This window comes from Arctopsyche grandis, chromosome 9 (assembly GCF_051622035.1).
Source record: "Arctopsyche grandis isolate Sample6627 chromosome 9, ASM5162203v2, whole genome shotgun sequence".
In the NCBI taxonomy this organism is placed as follows: Eukaryota; Metazoa; Arthropoda; class Insecta; order Trichoptera; family Hydropsychidae; genus Arctopsyche; species Arctopsyche grandis.
In genome coordinates this window covers 17,060,534-17,082,657 of record NC_135363.1, presented here as the reverse complement: position 1 = coordinate 17,082,657, position 22,124 = coordinate 17,060,534, and the positions used below count along the sequence as shown (strand labels likewise).

Sequence of the window (22,124 nt, the reverse complement as noted above, 5' to 3'; positions counted from 1 at the left end):
TGTTATTTATACTGACATTTAATAATATAATACTGACCTTTTTGTTAGGAAAATACTGACCGAAAACTAATTTATACACTTACCGAAATTGATTAAAATACTGGCCATTTAATTTGTTGCCGTTTTTTGTATGAATGTGTTGTACCTACATATATAAAACAAAAATAAATATTTTTTATCAAAAAATGATGAGTCATGAACTATGTATGTCAATAAATGTTATTTTAATTCTATTATATTGTACGAATTGCAAAAATGTGGTTAGTATTATATTATAAATGATTCAATAAAATGTCAAAAGTGTTTCAAAGCATGATTGAGGACTTAATAAAATTTAAAATTTATATAAGATGCTTAACAATCAGGTTTACTCAGGTAACAAATTTACTGCCTAACTGTTTCTCAATGCTTCGCGACATTGTTAAAAATATTTTTTATATAAAAATGAACTTGATATTTTGAAGATTCGCATTCTGCAATCGAACGAAAGTTATGAGGCCGCACGGACGCATATTTTAAATATGATTTCTCAGTGTCGAGATAAAGGTTGAATGCGTATAAAATAAGGTGATACAAATTTACAATACGAGTAAGGCGTCCGCACATATTGCCGCGAGATAGTCGAGGTCAATCGGTTCGCCGATAAGACTCTTTTTACAGACACACACGTAAGGAGAGGACGCGGAAAGGTTTTATTGAAGACACGAAGCCGTGTCGTCGATGATTTATCGGAGATGAGAGCATTGGATAACGTTACGCCAGGCAGGCCGGGGCAGCCCCGACATAACAGTCGGTCACTTTCCATCTGACAGCGTATCATTTGCTGTGGCGATTGGTACAGATTACAGGCGGCGCGCTCATTCGATTTCGATGTATTGATTGCGAAGCGGGGGTAAGCGGCAATCATCCGCGAATTCGAGAGATTCTTTATCGGCCACGTTCAACCAGACCACTTTGCGCTAACCGTCCCCGTAAATCATAAATTCAAATCGCCTCTAGGACAGTTTGCGAAAGGAATTTTGGTGTCGTTTCGTAATCAGCGTCATTCTCACGACAATGTCTCACATGATTAATAAATGCATCTATCTGGAAGGATAGGATTCATTATACGTTTTTCTCCACAGATCATTAGAACTATTCTACAATATTACATCAATTACGAAATCTAAGGATAGTAGAGAATAAAGTTGGAGCTGGGAAAGAACTTCTACATTTCTTTGCAACGTTTTCCACCTATAATATACCTATATTGTTGTTTTAAAAAGTTTTTATACTGTCGCAAAATTGAGACCGAATTAATTTATTTTTTAAACGATCCTCTAAAGAGTTCTCGCCTGTTTGGTTTGGCTTTTATTTTATTTATAAAAACATATTTAAGCACCAAAAAAACAATGAGACAGAAAAAAATCAATGCCAATGTAATGATTATTTTTTGGATAGGTAAATTTTTTATCAATATCATAATATTTTAATAATAGTTCTATATGTATGTATGTATATCATTATATTCAATATTTAATATTTAGTAATAGTTGTAATATATGTATGTATATCTCTTATTAAATTTCAAGTAAAGAATACGTGATTATGTACATAAAATCTAATATATCTATAATACAAACATACATATGTATGTATGTACAAATGTACCTATGCAGTGTTGCTATTCATTCACGTGTATACGGAGGCGATTTGTCGACATGCACACGTCGTATAAAACAGCTCTATTGTATGTAAGATGCCGAAAGACGAGAGCAATCGCCTAACGAAATTGCGGGGGTAGGTATGCAAATCGCGTGCTGGACCCGATATATGCATATAAGAAGGGTCCGGCCCTTGGGCCCCGCAAGAGCGGAGGCCTTGCGTGAGGTCAGTGAATTAAAACGGGACAAAGGTACCGCGTGTTGAGGAAGCACGGCGTGGGCAACGCGAGTATGGCGAAGAAGGCCACCGAGATCCAAATCGAAGAAGCAAAATCTAACGACCGCATTGAATGTCGACCGACCGAGTGTGCCATTGAAGAGGCGCTAATGATTTAATGATTCCGTTTCATCGCCGACACTGTGGATAAATGATGCGGGCTCTGCAGTTGTTATGAAATATTTGGACACTCATTCGTGAATGCAGACTCCGTAAATACACATGAGCATATTTTTTTCCCATGATTGTTATGAATCCTCTCAATCGTGTGTACCCAGTTGTAAAAAAAACCTGATTTTTATCTAAATCAAAAATATCTTTATGATAAATCAGTTTCTTGACTTTTCTTTAGATACAATATTCCAATTTGTTAGATGAACATTAAATCAAGAAGGAGAAGTATAGCGCTTATCCGCTCGTTGAAGTCTATTTGAAACGTTGCATCTTAAATACAAGAAATTAGCCGTTAAATATTATAATTTACAGAGAAGTATTCAAATATTATATTTTAAATTTATCGAGCCGTTCATCGATATGTTTCATTCGAAACGTGTAAAAGTGAGATTTATGTAATATAATGCAAATCTTACGAACATCATCAAAAGCACGAAGCGCCGAGGATTTCGCTCTCGATGCGATGCGATAATTTTTGCAATACAAAGATATCGATAAGTCCCGAGGGGAACCTATCCAGCGGTCAGCGATTCGATCGCGTTTTTTTCTTAAAAAAAAACAAAGGCGGAAAGAGAGAAGTTTTGCATAAGACGGACGAGCATGAAGTCGTATATAATATTTATTAGGTGTCCCGATATCTCGCGTGCGATCCGATAAAAGCGTATTATTCTCGCGAATATTTATATGAAGCCGAATATTTCGCCATGCCGAAAGTGCGAGCGGTGCCTAGGAGTATCGCGACTTCGGATCTGGAAGACGCCAAAACGAAATGGAAAAAAAATGTGCACTTTCTACGCTGATTTACGGCGGTCAGATTTTTCCTAAACGGACCGTTGCGACACAACAGTGAAATCTATACAGCGCGCTATTTTTTTATGGTCTTTGAATTTGATTTTTATTTTTTTGCGGTCCGTTATCGCCACCGCAGAAGATGTGTACACCGTCTACGACGGCCACCGTACGCAATTGCGACCGATCGAGTGGAAAATGGAGAAATCACCGGGTGTTTCGAGCGAGAGTTTATACACTAATCGGTCGACTCTTCTTTCCCCGCCGAGGAACCGATGTATAAGAAGAAGAAGTGACGATGATCCAGTTTGAGCGTCGGTGAAATTGCTTCTAAAACGTCCGCTCCAGATGACACATATCATCCGTATCAGATGATTGCCGAGATTCCGCTTTCACCGCCACGCGAGTCCGCACTTTGATATGTCTCGACTCGCGTCGACAATAACAATTATAATAACATGATGTTCTCCCATTCATTAATGCTTTTTAATACGAAATGCATTTCAGAGCGAAGTGAATGTATAAAATAGCAAACAAAATCATTCACTCTCAAACATTAATTTCGTACTTGTCCCACTTTTTAGCATCCGTATTCCATCTTCTGAAAACGCACATATTATATTCATCTACTCTGTCTTAAACTAGAAGATACAAATATAAATCAAACTTGTTTATTTTTTAGAAAAAAAAGTCAATAATTTAAGATCGGTGGACAATTTTAAGTCGGCGTTTCATTTGACCATGTACCAAGTTTGACCACCAGATTAAGGAATTTAGTCAAGTAAATGAGAATTTTATAAGCATATATTATGTATATGATCGCGTAATATGTAAAAAATGATTCTCTGTATTGAGGCTATCTATTATTATGAAAAAAACATTGTTTAATAAAATTTTCAAATATTTTACCTACATATATACATAATACATTATTTTAAATTCAGCAACGCTATCAAATCCTCCAAGTCGTTATTGAATTGCTTCTGAATGTACAGTTTAAATGTAACCATGTAAAAATATAAACATGTGAACATTTACATTTTTGTATCTTGATACAAAAAGTGTAAATGTTTATGTACACTTATTGAGAAAATATTGAAACCGTCAGTCAGGTTGAAATCATTAATTTCATCACAAATTCAATACTTGGCACTCACCTTATTTTTGATTATTATACATTTTAGAATTACATTTTTTTGCAAGTGTTGCGAGATAAGCTAGCCTAAAAATTCGATCTCACATTCAACGCCCAAAACATACATACATATATTTGAAATAAAAACAAGCAACGGCTTACGATTCGAATATTTGCATATGAGATACCACATTATGTGCGGTCGTTACAGTTTGCGGCCAGTTAACAAAGTGTAGCAATAGTTAATCAAACAAAAACGGCTCCAAATTATATGCTACTTCAAGCAACAGCCTTTTTTTAACGTGTGTGGCAACATATATCAATGTTGGCACCGTGGATAATTCTAGCGAGAGAAGTTACGCGTCTGATTTTCGTCTCGGAGAGCTTTTTCAGACGGTTGCGTGTCCGCGCACGCGCGTCTCACACGTAAACGGTTCGGAAATGGCGAAATTTGCAGAAACATGCATAGACACGTATACACACATAAGTATAATGAAAGAAGAATGGTAATGGCGATCTGAATACAACGGTAAAGTAACATTTGGCCCGCCGGGGCCGCGGGGTGATTCAAATGTAGCTGAGTCCGATATTAGAAACGCGCTGGACACGAAACGGCTATTACCGGGTAAAATATTGGCAGCAGGCTGGACGCGCGCCACATAAACACGCACTTTTACATAAACACATATACACGTTCACGTACACTTTTCTACCACACCCTAGAAAGTCAATGGTGGTCGAAGAACGTTCAGGTGTCTGGTAAGACGGTAGCGGATCGAGCAAGTGGGCAATTTATCTTGCTGGATGAGAGATTGGCTAGGCCAAGATTTGGAAATAATACATGTATGTACATAACTATATATCGTATGTATGTACATACATATAAATATATACGTGAGTACGAGCTTTTTGACACCGTTTCATATATAGTCATATATTTTATAAAAGTGGTGAACGTTTATGGTACATGACAAAATATATAATACATATGTATATACAATTAAATAAAAATTATATAATTATCTTATAATATAATTACAGTCATTGATTTATGTAATTATGCTCTTTTCAACCTATAAACTTTAAACTGAATCTTCTTGACTTAATCTAAAGTTTTATTCTATTGAAGCTTCTTATATTGTGGTACTAGATATAGCATAGCAGATAAAAACCACATACAATTGGTGAAACTTTGAATAAATTTTATGTTCTCAAAATGGTTAAAATTTTGTTGGGAAATGGATTGCAGAAAAAAATGGGGGAATTATATTCTGAGCAACTGTAAAAAGTGAAATGGAGCAAACAAAGGTTGAGGCTCCTGCTTTAGAAACTAACCAATAAACCAGACGTATTTGGCATCAAAAGGAAAGAAAACAAATTGAAAAAAAAAAAATTTCGTTGAAGAAATAGATATTTTCAGTTAATGGACGGTTATTAGATTTATGAACTAAACACATATGTTATTTAAACCCATTGATTTAAATTCTTTCAACTATTGAAAATATTTTGATAACACTAAAAAATAAATTGAATTGTATTTTTACTAAGCAAGCATTACATCACGGGTTCCCAACCTATGGGTACTGAAAGGGGGTCACGAAGGGTGCTCTGTGGGGTCACCAAATGAATTAATGAACTAAAAAAATATTTTCATTTTAATCTACATATGTATGTTTATATGTTTGAATAATATATTTTTTATGCATTAATAATGTTTTTTTTCCAAATGTATTGAAGTCACTTGCTTTTATAAAAAGGGGTGGCGAAGCGAAAAAGTTTTGGAATTTTTGAACATGTGTACATTTTAGACTCGTCTTAAAAGTCTACAATCAAATACCGAAATTAAATTTTAAACATAAAAAAATAAAATTGAATACGAATTATTGCCATCACTATATCAATAAGTAAGATTTATATATTGTCATAATCTATTAATATTATCCGAATTGCATGACATTTTATTTAAAATATTTGAGCATACGCGACTCCGATGGGTAATAAATTGGAATTACGCCATATGTATATTTGGAAAAGCCACAATTTTCATGATATCACCGGCGAATTATTTATAACCGGTCAATTAATTTTCAACTGAAAATTAATAGGATGCCAGCTTGTAATCGTAGAAGCCATAAAAGCATTTAAAACCAATAGAACCGGCCACAATAAAAATGTATCAAAAAATTGCACGGTAAACATGTTGTTCTTTGTGTGCGATCGCTTTCATTGTTGCACCGGTTGCTTCGTAATATAATTGATGGTGTTGACTCAGCGAGCGGCGAAGCGCGTGCCGACCGCGAGCCTCCTCAGCCACACCACACCATGACCACTAGCACCATCCGAATAGATCAGACCACGACCGAACGGGTCGGAGATTTTCCGGTCGTGGAAAAGCTCGGTAGTTTTTGACGGACGGCCGTCACGTACGCCGATAAACCGGTGAGTCGTTCTCGCATTATTAATGTTTTCATCGGCAATTTCGCCCAAGGATGATGACCGGTCGAAATATTTTATTACTATACGTATGACTCATGCGTGTGCGCTATTAAGCCGTGATATACTTAACCTTTTGGTTTATAGTGCATTTCGCTACCGAGATACGATCTGCGCAAACTACCTTAATCTAATCATACGCTGTTAGCGTATGATTTAGAGGTAAAATTTATTATTAAACAATGCAAAAAGCGAGAGAAAAAATATATATGTGCCATATTTCAGTTATAGCATTGTGCTGTTTGAATGTTTTATAGGATACAATTAAGGCCAAATCGGATTTGTAATGACTCGTTCATAGCTCTAATCCGACAAAGGTAAATTAGTGTTTAATATAAAGTTCATATTAGGTACGCGTACGATTTTCTCATTGTGTTTATTAGGTATTATTATTATGCCCGTATCATACATAAAAATTTAATTTAATATTTCACATAAAACTTATCGGAACAATCATTTGAAATTAGCTTCGCCTAACACCTGGTTAATCTAACCTAATTTTATCGATTGCAAACAAAAAGTTAAAATTGATTTAGCGAATACTATAATTTTTCAACTACTTATCTAATTTATTTCCACACCGCAACGCGATCGTAATGTTTTAAAAACCATTATAAATTTAACATTAAGTTCTTAAATGCAAATTTAAGTCGAAAAAAAATTGTTTCAATGACGTATAAAAATAAATATAGATATGTATGCATGTAACATTTTTAGCCTTCAATATTACATTCAAGAATAAAATTCATCGAAATATTGAGCTGGCATTTTATTGACTGTTAACTGCTTATTATTATTTCAATATAAACCGTTATCAAAATATGTATATGAAAATTTCAAAAAAGAATAACATAATATTTATTATTAAAAAAAAAGTTTTTTTTATACATTTTTTTGGATTGTTTACATACACATACATATATAGGGAAAATAATAGATATGTCCGGTAAATAATCGGAAATAAAAAGACGTATGAAATTAGAATATGTACAGTGAATTTGGGCGAATGAACGCCGTTTTTAAATAAAAAAAATGGCAATTTGTCTGAAGAAAAAGACTTTCGATCAAAGTGTCTTGCTAGTGATCGCGTATGGATGTGAAACTTGGATATTTAAAATCTAATGCATATATAAAAAGTATGTAACGCTGCTTGTTTAGCATAACGAGGAGAGAAAGTAAATGGAATACGTGGGTGAAAAGTATGACAAGGGTAGTGGATATATGTAGTGAAGAGATTGCAATTGCAATTGGCGGGTCACGTAGAAAGAAGAATGAACGAAAGATGGACAACAAAAGTGCTATAATGGTACCCAAGAGAATGTAAAAAGGCGAAAGAAATACCGCAAGGATGATGGGTAGACGAAATTAAGAAAATGTGTGGGGTGAGATGGATGACGGTTAGGCAAAGCAACGAATTGAAAGCATATTGAAGTGGTCTTCATTCAGCAGTGGATGGTGAATGGCTGTACATGATGATATGTAGCTACGAATTAAGATAAAAAAAATAAAATAATGACTATTTTAAGCATTATGAGAAGAAGAAACTAAACATGTATCTTATTGTTTATAAATATAAATTTGATACTTCGCATAAAAACAGTTAAATCTCTTAGTATAATATATGCGTGTATTTGCATTACGAGGGCGCGTACATCATATTTACACGAATTATTCTTCAATTTTAACCGTAGCACCGCCAAAAAATATAAATCATCTCAAATGTAACCGCGCTTATGTTGCGCTCGGGGAAAACACGAATAAATTAAACAAGGATCGTCGATGGCGCTTTCTTCTCAAGTCGTCGGTCGTAACGAGATCATATTTTACAGCGGGCCTCCGGAGGTGAGTAAAGCGATAAAACGGTTTTATTTGCAAAGCTCACCGTGACACTCATTGCTTTACGAGTGCTATGTGTAAATTAATTTACAACAACAAAACACCCGAGGCTCTTTTTGAGCACATATTGTGTGCTCAACACTTAAACCTTCCATCCCTTCGACGATGTTCTCAAAATGTCTCGGTCTTGAGACCGATATCTCGAACGATGTTCTGTTTTAATGTGTTTAATATATATTTTTTTGTTTTATGGGAGACATCGACGCACCGGTGCTAAAAGAGTCCCGGACACGCGTAAATTTCGTTACGAAGTAAATGTCGACTCGACCAATGTTAAATATTAAGAAACGCCATCGGTACGATAATAAAATTCAGCGTGGCTATCGAGCGAATTTCTCTGATCAAAAACATCTTATATAGGGCGACGTTTTCATTTTTACTGCGGACATTATTCGGATCGATGACAGGGAGAAAGTGATGCATTGTATACCAAATATTTTCCCCTATTTAATAAGGAATGTTAAAATTATCGTGTGAATCCTCGACGAAGAAATAACGAGTTCGCATTCTCGAAGCACGCCCACGCATTCTTACCGATCGGAATGCATTTTATTGCCCGAATTTAAATGAGTTGTATTTTAAATGGACTGAAGTCTACTGAAACGTGTTACTGAGCTTTATTGGCCGGATGTGGAGGGAGAGGGCGGTAAATGCGAAAGCTCACCAGGAAGTGAGTGCACTCTGAAAGCTCTCCTTGTGATCGTAATTTCTGGTGTAACCCTTTCACTGCGGACAACCTGCATAAAGCATCCACTAGCGTTTAAAGTTTCTTTATTGTTTTAAATCAAAAACGATCGTAAACAATCGATTTATTAGTCCCGACCGAGCTTTAGCATTGTAGCGATAATAGCCAATGAAAAGTACTGTGGTTACTTTCATTGTTAAATGAATTGAGACGGCTCAAATTTAAGAAAGCACGCTAAAATTGAATTAAGTAAAAGGAGAACTACTACACTAAATACATACGTGTATCTGTTGGATTTCCAAAAATATCTAATGAAAGCTATTATGTATGTATGTATGTATATGATAATGAATAACATGAAATCGTTAACATTATAAGAATGTTAATTGGATTCATTTATCTGTCAGCAAGTTAAATTTTAATCTAAATTCCTTTTATCCTAATTGAAATAGCTAGTAATCGACTTGAATAAATTTCAGAAGCGGCTCACACAGGAAGCAATATTTTTTATTGTTCATCGTCTTAAAATTATAATGGTCGTTTTTGAATTTATTACATTTGCAAATAGTTAACCTTTTAAAATATGATTTATTTTATGATCAAATGACGCCTATCTTGAATTCGTAAATTTTCTTTACATGGGAAAATTTGTTAAACAAACTTAATTATATTGAAATCTTGAACCGAGCTAGCTGTACTGAGTATATTTATCTATACCGTCATGTATTCAGAGCACAAGTGGTTCCGATAAGATCTAGATAGGAATGCAGAGATGATTTTCCGTCCTGACTTTCAAGTAAAACAGTTTACTCGAATGCTATTTTGCATTAAATAACTGCTTTGTCAACACTTCACGAAGCGTTTTCGCTTTTGAAATTAATATTTATAACGTTCAAGATGGTCGTTAATGTCGACTTAACGCGATTATTCAAATATAACGAGTAGGATTATAAGTTTATTGTGAAATTTTCAATAATAACACACATACTAATAGTGTTTATAAATTCATTACTAGGTCATAAAGTAAAATAAAAATATCGTCACGTACATATAAACATACGTACATAAACAAAGTAATGTTGCGAAATCGATACTAAATCCTTTTTTTATTACATTACATAAAAAAAATCAATTCAATTTTATTCATATGATTCAGAAAAGAGGTTATAAAAATTTACTGTCCGATAAAGAATAACATAAAACGTGTTATGTCTCTATAGCGATATTCTTTGAGGAAGCTTTTGATAAGTATTTTCGATAACGGTAACATTTTTTCACGACAGGTGAGCATTAAATGGGTCGTATTGAAAATTTCAATTTGAAATGTTACAATTTTACCGCATTTGCATGTATGCTGATAAGTTTTCTTCTTTCAATTTCGATTGGAAAAATTGATCTGGTTGGGAAAAATTAATGTTGAATAAAAGTATTTAACAACCTGCATGACTGCTGTATTTCTGTACTTACGCGGCAATTTTGAAAAACAGAAAATTGACCGTCATTGTTTAACAAGTCTAACTGGATTTTCAATACTATTAAATTTTTGCAAATTGAAAAGTCGACTCAATAATTTCAGTATTCAATCAGTTAAAATTATAAGTCATCTCGATTTGAGTATACACGCCCGGTCAACCGACATTTTAAGTAATGCAGAATCAAGGTAGATATGTACATACACGTGTACTTAAAATATTAAATGTGCTCGTAAAAGTACACTGTATTTAAAGCAATTAACTGCTTCAAAGAAAGACAAGTTTAACGGCAAAAAATTAATAAGACAAATTCCACTCGAAATTGAAATGTTCAATAAGAGCTTACAACGCAATTATAAGTGCGTTTTGTATGAAAGAGCATCCTTGACACGAAATTTAAATTTATGGTAATTGGCGAATAAAAGCTAAAAGAGATTGAGCAATAATATCCAATCAATCATTCGCATTTTTGGCACTTTGACGAGATGATTTCAATGAGCGGTTAAGAAACAAAACCATTTCCGCACACAGGCCATTATTAGCCAACGTCCGTCCGGTTTAAATGGATTTTATTCAAACAATAAATAACAAAAAAAAGATTATTATTTAATTTTTATAAATATAATATCTACAACGGAACCTTTTATTTCCATGTCATCTCACACTGCAGAGGATAAGTCCTTTTGAATGTGCACATGTTTCATTCATATCACTGTAGTGGCGTTCAAGTTCGTGTTGCGAGTGGGCCGAATGATTTTTTGAAATTTATCGAAGCTACAGTCACACTTCTGGCGATGTGAATCTTTTAAAATAATTCGCAACGCATTTTATAAATCAATTTCACAAGAAAGCATCGGCGGCTTCGTATGATTACGTCAATACAATACAGTCAAAACACAAATAAAATAAGGGATAATATTTTTGGCACGGCTGTAAACTAAATTACACCGCAAATCTCAAAATGACATTTAATGTCAAATTAACATCTCTAAAATAGTTCGCACGATAGAAACGGGTTGCCAGTAAAATTTAAAAAATTAAATTAAATAAATTCAAAAGTAAAATTTGACGTTTCAGTGAAATAATAATAATCGTAATATCTTAGCAGCCATCACTTATTTATTTAAGGGTTAGGTTAGGTTAGGTTAAGTTAGGGTTGGTTAGGGGCATTATTTTTATTTTCCGGGCCGATAAATGGTACCCATAAAATAAATACAGTATAATTCTAGGAACATTTTCAACGGAGCACTCGCGCGTACAAGAAAGCGTGCATGCATATTTGAGTGCAACATTAAACGGAATTAATTAAGACGTGCTTAAAGCTTGTATTCGAATAAATAATATCTCAACGAAATCATTAATGAGCGTACATACGATATATAATGCTTATATATTATATAAAGCAACAGTTAAAATTACAATTTAACCAGTTATTATCGACAAAATCGATCGCAATGAAGTTTAACGGCACGTGAATGTATAGACTATAGAGTATTCGAATGTTGCAAAACTCACCTATATTTCTGTTCGTGTGATTTTCAGCAACTGCTTCATTTGAGAAAGGCGTATGTCAGCTAGGGTGGCTCGAACTGGAAAGACAACATAAAATAGATCATCGTTTGAATCTTTAATTAATACACATAATAAAAAAGCGGCAATAAATATAACAAGCCGTGTGAAAGCACACTTTTCAGTGATTCTCAAAAAGTAATATTTATTCGAAAAGTTTTGCTATATACACATTTTTAAATACATTTCCTGTTACAAATTTTATCACATAGAAGGTCAATTTCAATTCTTAAGAGTAATCAAATTTTAAATATTTACATATGCGTAGGTCAATTTTAAAGGCTGTATACATGCAATCATTTGCATATTTGAGAAGCTGCGAGCTAGAGCAACCATTTTTATTTGTAGACGCGCGTACGTAGTCATCCGCGGAACTTTCTTCCGTGGTCAGATACAATAATTATAGTCCTGCCACTTGGTAGTGTTCCAGTTAACCTTATTCGTACGGCAACATGACACGAGAGAGCCGAAACATTTTGTAACGACCGTTTACCGAGGAGTGCCAAGTGATTTCGCCGCCATCTGTGCCAACAGATCGAGATAAGGATGTCGCTTGATTGTTATTATTCATAAATTACATCGACATCAATATTGGCAACGCGGTCCAAAAGTCACGTGCTCAACAACGCTTTGTTTGCAATCGGAGGAATGATGATAGGTGAAAAACAAAAAAACAAAAACGATAACAAAAACAATCATAGGAAAGTAAATTGAATGTCTGCGCCGCACAGATTAGTTTGTCAGTCAAGTCGATCGAAAGTGGTCGATAATAAAAGCAATAGATGTAAGATCAATGATATGCATCTTTCGTCGATAAAAAACACTGAGAATTAAATTGAAAATTGTACGTACATACTTTGTAAATACAACCGTGAAGGGAAAATCCAATAAAAATTACAAGCCCAACCTACATAGAGACCCAACCTACATACAAATATGTAACATTTTAACTATAATTTAATGAATCTTTCATAATACTAATTACAAAAAATTTTCGTTGTCCGCTATTATTAAAATTTGTATAAAAAATGTTTCATGAAGTAAAAATATAATATTATTCATATGAGTAACAGCAATAAATAAATGAAAATATTTTGAATATTGATAAAGTAAGTCATAAAGTACGAAATCGTATCTGATTTTGAAATTGATTGAACAATATAAATTGTGACACATCATTTCTCATTCCACGAAGTGCGCCGATGAACAAAATTGATAAGAGATCATTAACCATAACTGCAATTCCACGACCGCTGTTTTGATTTGCAAGCTTACAGATAGAATATACATTCGATCTGTTTTCTTTATTGGCATGACTCAATAAATTTTTGCGAAATAGTATTATCGTTTTATTGCACCAAATTAATTATTCAACATTCGACCAATGTTAACTTTACACAACCACACGCATCGGTGCGTATTATTTTTACAAAACGACAAATAATTGTCAATGTAAGATAACCTTCCGATACGGTGAAACAATCATTACTCCACAGTTTCAAAATCTGATCGTCGAAACTACCATCAAAGTTGAGATTTCCAACAGCGATGCAACAATGGCCTCCGCTATCGGACGATGTCTCTTTTACAAGTTTGCAATTGTAATTATTGCGATTTTAATTGAATTGCCGTGTGTGAAGCTTTTGAGTTGTGACGCTTTTGAGACGTGCATTGTACATTGCGTAACGGACGCTGACAACTGCCAGATAAGAACAATATCGATACAATCATGTGATGCAAGCGAGCCGTGGAACAAATTATACCCACGCTTTGCACAATTGGCTCTTTTTGAATTTATATTGACCAACGTTTCGGATGTTTCTCAACGCACAACTACTACTTCTAGCATTGTTGTCACCGCCTTACCCAATTTTTCTAATGTCTCATTGGGATTACCGCAATGTTAAACGGTTCGTCAGGGATTAGATGAGTGGTCGAGAGTTGGTAGCCGTGCACAGAGGACCCACATTAGGTCCGATTGTTCCATCGGCTAGGGAAATAATTTTCATTTGCGAGTCGGTTGGTCACGATGTTCCATCATCGGCACGAATGCGTGATACCGATGTTAAAGACCGTCAAGAACAAGGCACGTGCGCCTCGGGCGTGATGCGCCTCCGATGACGTTTCGTTATGCTAACTAAGTAGGAACGTTATGTCAAATGTGACGCTATGGTATGCTAATTGTGACGCGTTTTGCGTCATGAGAGCTTTCTCAGATTCGCCCACGAGCTTTAGCCGAAATCTCGCATCGTTCATTCAATGGTTTCTCTATAGATCTGCAACACTTTATTTATGACAAAGATCAGAGGTTGTTGATTTAATTACCGATATTCGAATTCATTTTAAATGATTTTATACAGGCAATCTACTTAGCTTAAGTTACCTAAAATACTATTTTTGATAATACACTAACTTAATATAAACAAGATAGACCCGAAAAACTCATCACTAATCATCATATGAAACATGTACTTTTATACAATACCAATTAACAAAAATATATTGATAGGTATCTATACTTGGACGGTGCTTTTCTTATGTTAGCAAATTAGATGATAACAATATTTACGTCAAAACATAAATTAGAGTAATATTAACAATAGAAGATAGCAGAAAGTTAAAGATTTCTTGTAAGGTAGATAGCAAAAACTAAGAAGTGAAACGTTATAACTTAATAAGGTTTCTATTTAATTTACCGGTATCGACGGCATACAGAATTTATAAAGCGAATTCAATGTCATAATAAATCTAAAATACAATACATATATGAATGTATTATATATTGCACATAAATAGGTTTACAGTAAATTATAATATATGTACATATGTGAAGAGAAGTGCATATATGTATGTATGTATCTCGATAGAAGATATGTAGTTCTCCATTTTAGACATAAATTATCAGTTAATGAATTTTATCTTAAATCCAATTTACCTACTTAATATTTGTTATTTCAAGTCACACCACTTAACCTCATTAATTCAACAAAAATAGACAGCATCAAAATTTAAATATATTCCATTTTTTGTGCTAAAGTCCGGTAGTCAATATCATTATAGAAATACCAAACGATAAATCTTCCACATATTACATAAATCTTAGCCAATTTTCGCAAACGAAATCCGATAAATTATTCTTTAGAAAATGACCCATTTATATCAACGTTTGCGAATTCTCACTCTTAATTTGCTTTATATGAACTTTTATCCATTAATCATTCGATCGAGACATGCGTATGTTATTCCATTATACTCGATTGTGTATATGATATAAAAATATGATATATCGACGATAGTGTCACATTTTATTGAATTATGTATGTGGTGTTAAAAATTATAATATTCAAATGTCACACAGATCGACACTTCATGGAGCAACACAACATCCCCGACAACAATACATACATACGTATCCATATGACCTTATCAATTAGGTGCAATTCGCATACCGAAACCACCACTCCATATCACGACCGCATTATCACAACATCACGCTTCGAAAATGGGTCACACACCCGTATTATTATTACTACGTACATGAATACAATTTTTTTGGCCAACCACGAACCAAATGTCGCAGATGACGAAACTCGACTCGCAAACAATGCCAGCATCCCCCGCCTATGCAATGTAAATCAAAAGTGTCAACGGCGCGTTTGAATAATTTTTCATTCATAAGTTATATTGTCACTTTCGCCGTGGCGTCGGCGTCTTCGTAATACCGCGAGAAGGACGGAGACGATCACAATGGGATGTGTCGGTTTCATTGTAAGCAAATTTGTCGTCTAAATATTGTGGGGTCACGCGAGGCCTCACCTTGTCGAGGTGCATACATAGATATTATAATATAATATATGCCTGGTTATACTATATGCAGGTAGATAAGTTGCACGGCCCCTTCGTAATATGGCGTTCATATTTATTGCGCGCGCTCGTTGACATTTGATGTATTCGAAGATCGTATTCATAATGGTGTGATTGATAACATCGGCGTGCCATATTTATGTATATGTGTTGGTATAATACGTTCGTGCGTGGCACGCCGAGATCATTATTGGGTAATCGGCGCGTGCAACGTGCTTTTACTTTCAAGGTCAAGGATCAATATCAAAACTAGGATATGATTCATGACTTTTTTTTCAAAGCGTGTACGTGGACTGTCTGAAGTTTTCAGTAACATGCAAGTAATATTTCAATGTTTCAAAAGCTCGTGTTGAGTGAGTATTTACAAGTATTATTAAATGTATTTATTATATTACCGATTTCTCTTCAATCGTTCTACATAGAAAATAACAAAATTGGATACCTCGTATCAGTAGCGTGCCATGAAAATCATTCTATTTTTAGTGCAGGATACAAAGGGATTAGGTATGACATCACCTTTTTTCCTTCTCGTGTACACATAAGTAAGGTTGGGTGATAAAAATAGGATTTCCACGGCACGCCACTGCCTCATTTGACTATTTTGGAAAAAAATAGAAACAGAGGTGTTTATGTATGTTCATATGAGTATATACTTTGGTGAATATTTAATATTTATTATAATAGCTAAGCCTGAGAAATTACGAAAAACAATCAATCAATTATAATACTTACATTCTATCAAATAGATTTTTAAAATAGAGAAAAGTCTTCATCTCCATTTCAATTCTATAAATTTCCAAAAATTTACCGGAAGAGTAGAAGAAAATATTTGCTAAATATACATATATGTATTAGTACATATTTTAGATAATTATGGAAATGTCCACTACTATATTATTGCTTTCAGAAAAGTGTGTACAAGCAGACGAATTTACCACGAAGACAATTTTGAATAGAAGATAATCAAAATCTTAAAAGATTTACAGGAGATGTTTGATCTACATACATATATTCCAATACATCCAAATATTTCCAGAAACTTTACGAAGAAGTAAGTACCTATATATATATATATATAAAAGAAAATCGAATTTTTTTTGGTGATTAAAAAATACGCTACTATCAATTTAATATGTATGATGTACGTCGGCAGAAAAAATTAGGAAGTGCACGATGCATAATTTTAAAACTGATCAGATATCTGTTACAGATATGTACAATTATCATAACTGAACAATGGGTATCTTGTTGTTTCGAGCACGCCTACTCGCATTCGGAAAACCTACGATCTTTTTTCTTTCACGATTTTTTTTCGGTTGATCCAAATAAATTTGAACACACAATACCGATATTGGCGCACTTACTTGAAAAATTGCACTCATCCATTTTATTATTACACGTATTGCATCGCCTTGAAGACAAACGAGAAAAAAATTCAAACTCGACTCTGAACAGTTTAATGTACTTTATTAATCATAACATCAATGCCCGGCAACGAACGAGAGTCCAAATAGGAAACAGAGAAGCCTTGACTGGGGAACAATCTCTGGGTAACCTTAAAACCTCACATTCTCCTGAACGCGGATTACGAACGCTTTATCATAATTTTAACGCCAAAATTGACGCTTCGAATGTCTGAAGAAATTTACTCCAAAGTTTTCATAATTGATTCATGTAACCAACATCTTGCGAGCATAGCGGCCGAGAAGGAATTCCTATATATAATACATATATTAACTTCTTTGTATGTGCTAGAGTGCTGGAGAAGGTAACGCTGGTGGCAAGTAGTGTTGGGTCAGAAGCCACCGACAATGCATTAACTTGCTGAGGCTAGCCAGCCACGCCCAACCGTGGCCGAGGAATGAACCATCACCGCTGACACGCTTTATACAAGACGCAATACTTTATTATATGCTATATAACTTTATATTTTTAATTATTATTGAAGCATAGATGTTGATTGATGATATTTGAGGAATGCAATCTGACTATACTTCAAAACTGGTCACAGTATTTTGGTACATTAAATATAATATCATCATCATCATCTACAGCTATTTACCATCCACTGCTGGATGAAGGCCTCTCCAACACGCTTTCACTCGTCTCTGTTTTGTGCAACTCTCATCCATCTCACCCCACATATTTTCCTAATTTCGTCTACTCGTCTACCCTGCGGTCTTCCTTTTACCCTTTTGCATTCTCTTGGGTACCATTCCGGAACTTCTTTTGGCATTTTTATTCCATTCTCTTTACTCTATCCATTGTATCCACAACGCTTGTCATACTTCTCACCCACGTATTCCGTTTCCTGTCTTTCCTCATTATACCAATCATACAACGTTCCATACTTCATTAAATACATATATTACTCATTAAATGAGTGAATTCACACATTAGATAGAGAAATTGATGATATTATAATATTACGAGCACCCTTTGCATAATCAGATCATTGCCATCAAGAGCGTGACATTTGAAAAGCCAGTTCTTTTAGAAGTTGCACACTCATTACAATTAAAGATATAGAGTGCTAATTAAATTTAATTCAGCGCATAAATACATCTGATCGAACATAATGAGGGCGATAAGAGAGCACGCTATATGTACTTACGTAAGTATATAAGGACTATATACACATACATACATATATATAAAGCGAGATGAAGTATTTAGGGCTCGTGCAACGTCCGCATTTACTGCGCGATAATTCAACCAGTTTTTAGTCAAGTGCTACTATGTAGTACTATGCACCACCAACCTACGAATAGCGCAAAGATCCTGAGTTATGATACTCTCGTGAGTGCACAAAACAAACACGGAATCTTTCATCACGCTATACTTGGGTCAGTTTTTCCAAAGCTCCGACTGGAAATCGAAAATATTTATATGAATTAAAAAAACTACTTAAAAAAAGTGAAATTTTGGTCATAGTCGGAGTGTATACATATTTATGTATGTATGTATGTAAGTAGTCAATGTTTTCCCAAAATTTTCAGATTATCAAGCTGAAAATTTAAATTTTCTATTTTCATAGTATTATAGTATATATGAGAATTCAAACGATTTTGATTAATATCGCAATGATTTATGATCAACATGATACTAATAATTTGAATACATAAGGAATGATGAATGACCGTTATGATATTAATAATGTATAAAATGGCAGTTGCGTTTTTAAATGCAACTGATTTGTATTAAACATAATTATTCTTCCTTTTTTTATTCAAATAATGACCTCGAATTTAAACTAATACAACTCGTCCTATTGGCTTTATGATATGACAAAATAAATGTTTTAGTACTAAGCATATGAAGTAATAATTTTCGTTTGAACAGCTTTTCCAAATCAAGTATGAAGTTTTCTAAAAAGTTATATGAATGACATTGTTTTTATTAAGACACAAATTCTTAAAAATTAATTTAACATAAAATATATAATTTCGAAACAGACTTTGTATGTTTGTTTGGTTGTAAATCCGTGACGTCATCGAACAAATGAATATTCAAATAAATTTAAATAAAATAAAACTATTCAAATAAATTTAATAAAATGTTGACTATTAGATTAGCCATTTTAAGCGGTTTATATTATAAATACCGAGCGAAGCCGGGTAAAACCACTAGTATTTAATAAGATAAAGTTCAAATGATAATTCGCTATGTCATGTTTTCAATTTCGTTTACGATTGAAATCTTTGTAGGAGCGATTTGAAGCGGTAAAATTTCAATGAAATCCTAACGAAATACAATACAGCTATTAATAATTTGCACAGCATCTCTCCATCGCAGGAAGAGTGCATCTAATGCGTCCGCTTTGACCCCGGGGTGTCGGCTGACCTAACGGCGTCTCGGAAGCCATTTAATTTGACGCGGCCATTACGGGCGCATATCGGCCACCATTACGGGCGCGCTCACAACAATTACCGCTTAAATAACAACATGGCCCAGGGGTCACACAGCGGCCAAGACGGACACTAATGTCCGTCATTACACCCCCTTATACCCCCTTCGATTCCTTCCCGTTACGGTGCCACACATTGTGCATGCGAGACCCCATAAATGGAGCATAGATAGCACTGACATGCGAATATCATAAGTAATTCTCAACAAGCGAGCTTTAGAGCGGCGCTTTTGATCGCACGACTTTGAATGCCATACAATGTCTGAAAGTGTGACTGAAATCGTCTGATTGTGATATTACGAACTTTCTCAATTCCGTTTTAGACACGCGAAAATACATTCAGAGAAAACGGCTACCCTATATAAAATTTTGTGCTCATAATCATTTGTTTTCTTAAAAAAAACATGAAAAGCGCCTTTTTAAGGCTCAGGTATAATTTTTATTTTTTTATATACATTATATTTTCTCGAAGGAGACTTTCATTAAGAGAATTACACTTTTTTTTTTTGACAAAGGACCACTCAAATGTACCTACATGTAAATAACTTCATATATTGTATCATATGGTATTTCAGAAATACTTCCCAGACGATTTTACGATAGTATTTAAAATTATAACATTCCGTGTTTGATACGAAGGAAAACGTTTCATTACAACGATACTTCCACGCAATTATACTTCCATCGAAACGATAGGTCAAACGACAAAACCAACGTTAATACTATAGGTATGTACGTTCGATACGATCTACGGTTGAATTTCTAAACCTCAAACGCTCAATTTCAGCCTCATTCGACGGTTATTACGCATCGAAATAATTTATTTCCAGCGATTTGCGGATCTGACTTTCGGGATTGGCGTAGGGCCTTGGGTCAGAACACAATGCTCGCAACTCTGATTGCCTATTAAACTTTTTAATTATCGTTGCACAGTAGGGAGGCTCCTGCGAAAGAAGCAAAGTCATACTGGCGAACGTAACGGCCACGAGATGAAAAAAAAGATGATTGCGCTGTGCGGTTACCGAAGCGGTGGCTTTCGATCAAATACCATACAGTACCAATATCGCGAACAATAAATTTGTTTATGTCCGTCGATGATTCGAAAGCGCCATTATTGTTTCTTTTTATGGAGTGTATAATTGTTTGTTGCGTGAAAAAAAGTTTCCAACCTTCATTCATTTAAAAATTTAAATGCTTGCGTCCGATTTCCCCGAATGTAAGCATACAAAAAATACATACCCACTGTATATAATATACCTATATAATTATTTAAGTACCTAGATACAACTTTAAATAATAATAATATGCCTATTGTATTTTTTTTGCAAAATATGACAGTCATTCAAATATCTCTCATGACAAAACAATGTTTCGTTTTATCGCACAACTTTGAGGAATAAAGCATTTATCGGGATGCATATTAAAAATATTCATCCCGATAAAATCATATGTTTCGTAAATCAAATCAGCATTTAAGGCACGTGTGTACATATACATATGAGCCGTTATATTTGAAAGTGGCAGAAGTCCAATTTTCTTCATTTCGGGAAATATTTCGCAAATCATTGAATATAATGTTTTGGGTTTAACAATATTTAAAATTACCGGTGGCCTATAATACGTTAATTATGCTTTTCCGAAATTCTGAACATAAAGAATCAAAATAGATAATAACAATTTGTGAATTGAGTCAAACAAAAATAGTGTTTTGGAACTGAAAATTGGATTTCCACCACTTTCAAATATAACGGCTCATGTGTATGTATGTATTTTTTATGTCTACTTTAGTGGTGTAGTATATACATGCATATTCGCGTAATACATGTACTATGTATGTTGTCAAGACTCAAGAGTGATATGTATGTACAATAGTAATCATATATGTATATCATGTCGCTTCATGGTATATAGACAATAGATCGATAATATGATATCACTGGTTATTGATGAGCAATTTCAAATAGATAATAGAGCACATGTCTATTGTGGTGACCTTTAATCCAGGTCAAGAATGCACCGCAGTGACCTAACGTACGAAATCGTTGTGTACTTCAAATTATAATTGGATACAAGGTCGCCGGTAACATTTCGCTAAACGCTTTTTGTATGCAATATGTGTGTATGTAATCCGGTAATTATTATTGAATAATTACCGTTTTGCCGTTCAAGAGGGAGAAAAAAGTGGTGAACGAGCGCTAATACGCTCACCGACTATGCACA

At 34.2% G+C, this 22,124-nt stretch overlaps 2 protein-coding genes across 2 annotated transcripts in view; one reads left to right on the top strand and one right to left on the bottom strand.

Moving 5' to 3' along the window:
- The window catches only part of LOC143916946 (uncharacterized), a 572,328-nt gene that overhangs the window by 282,790 nt on the left and 267,414 nt on the right, over positions 1-22,124 (top strand). The gene's annotated exons all lie outside the window — the stretch shown is intronic.
- The window catches only part of LOC143916944 (uncharacterized), an 83,971-nt gene that overhangs the window by 28,753 nt on the left and 33,094 nt on the right, over positions 1-22,124 (bottom strand). Inside the window, exon 3 of the mRNA XM_077438249.1 lies at positions 12,080-12,153. The gene's annotated coding sequence lies outside the window, so the exon portion shown is untranslated. The remainder of the gene's footprint in view (positions 1-12,079; positions 12,154-22,124) is intronic.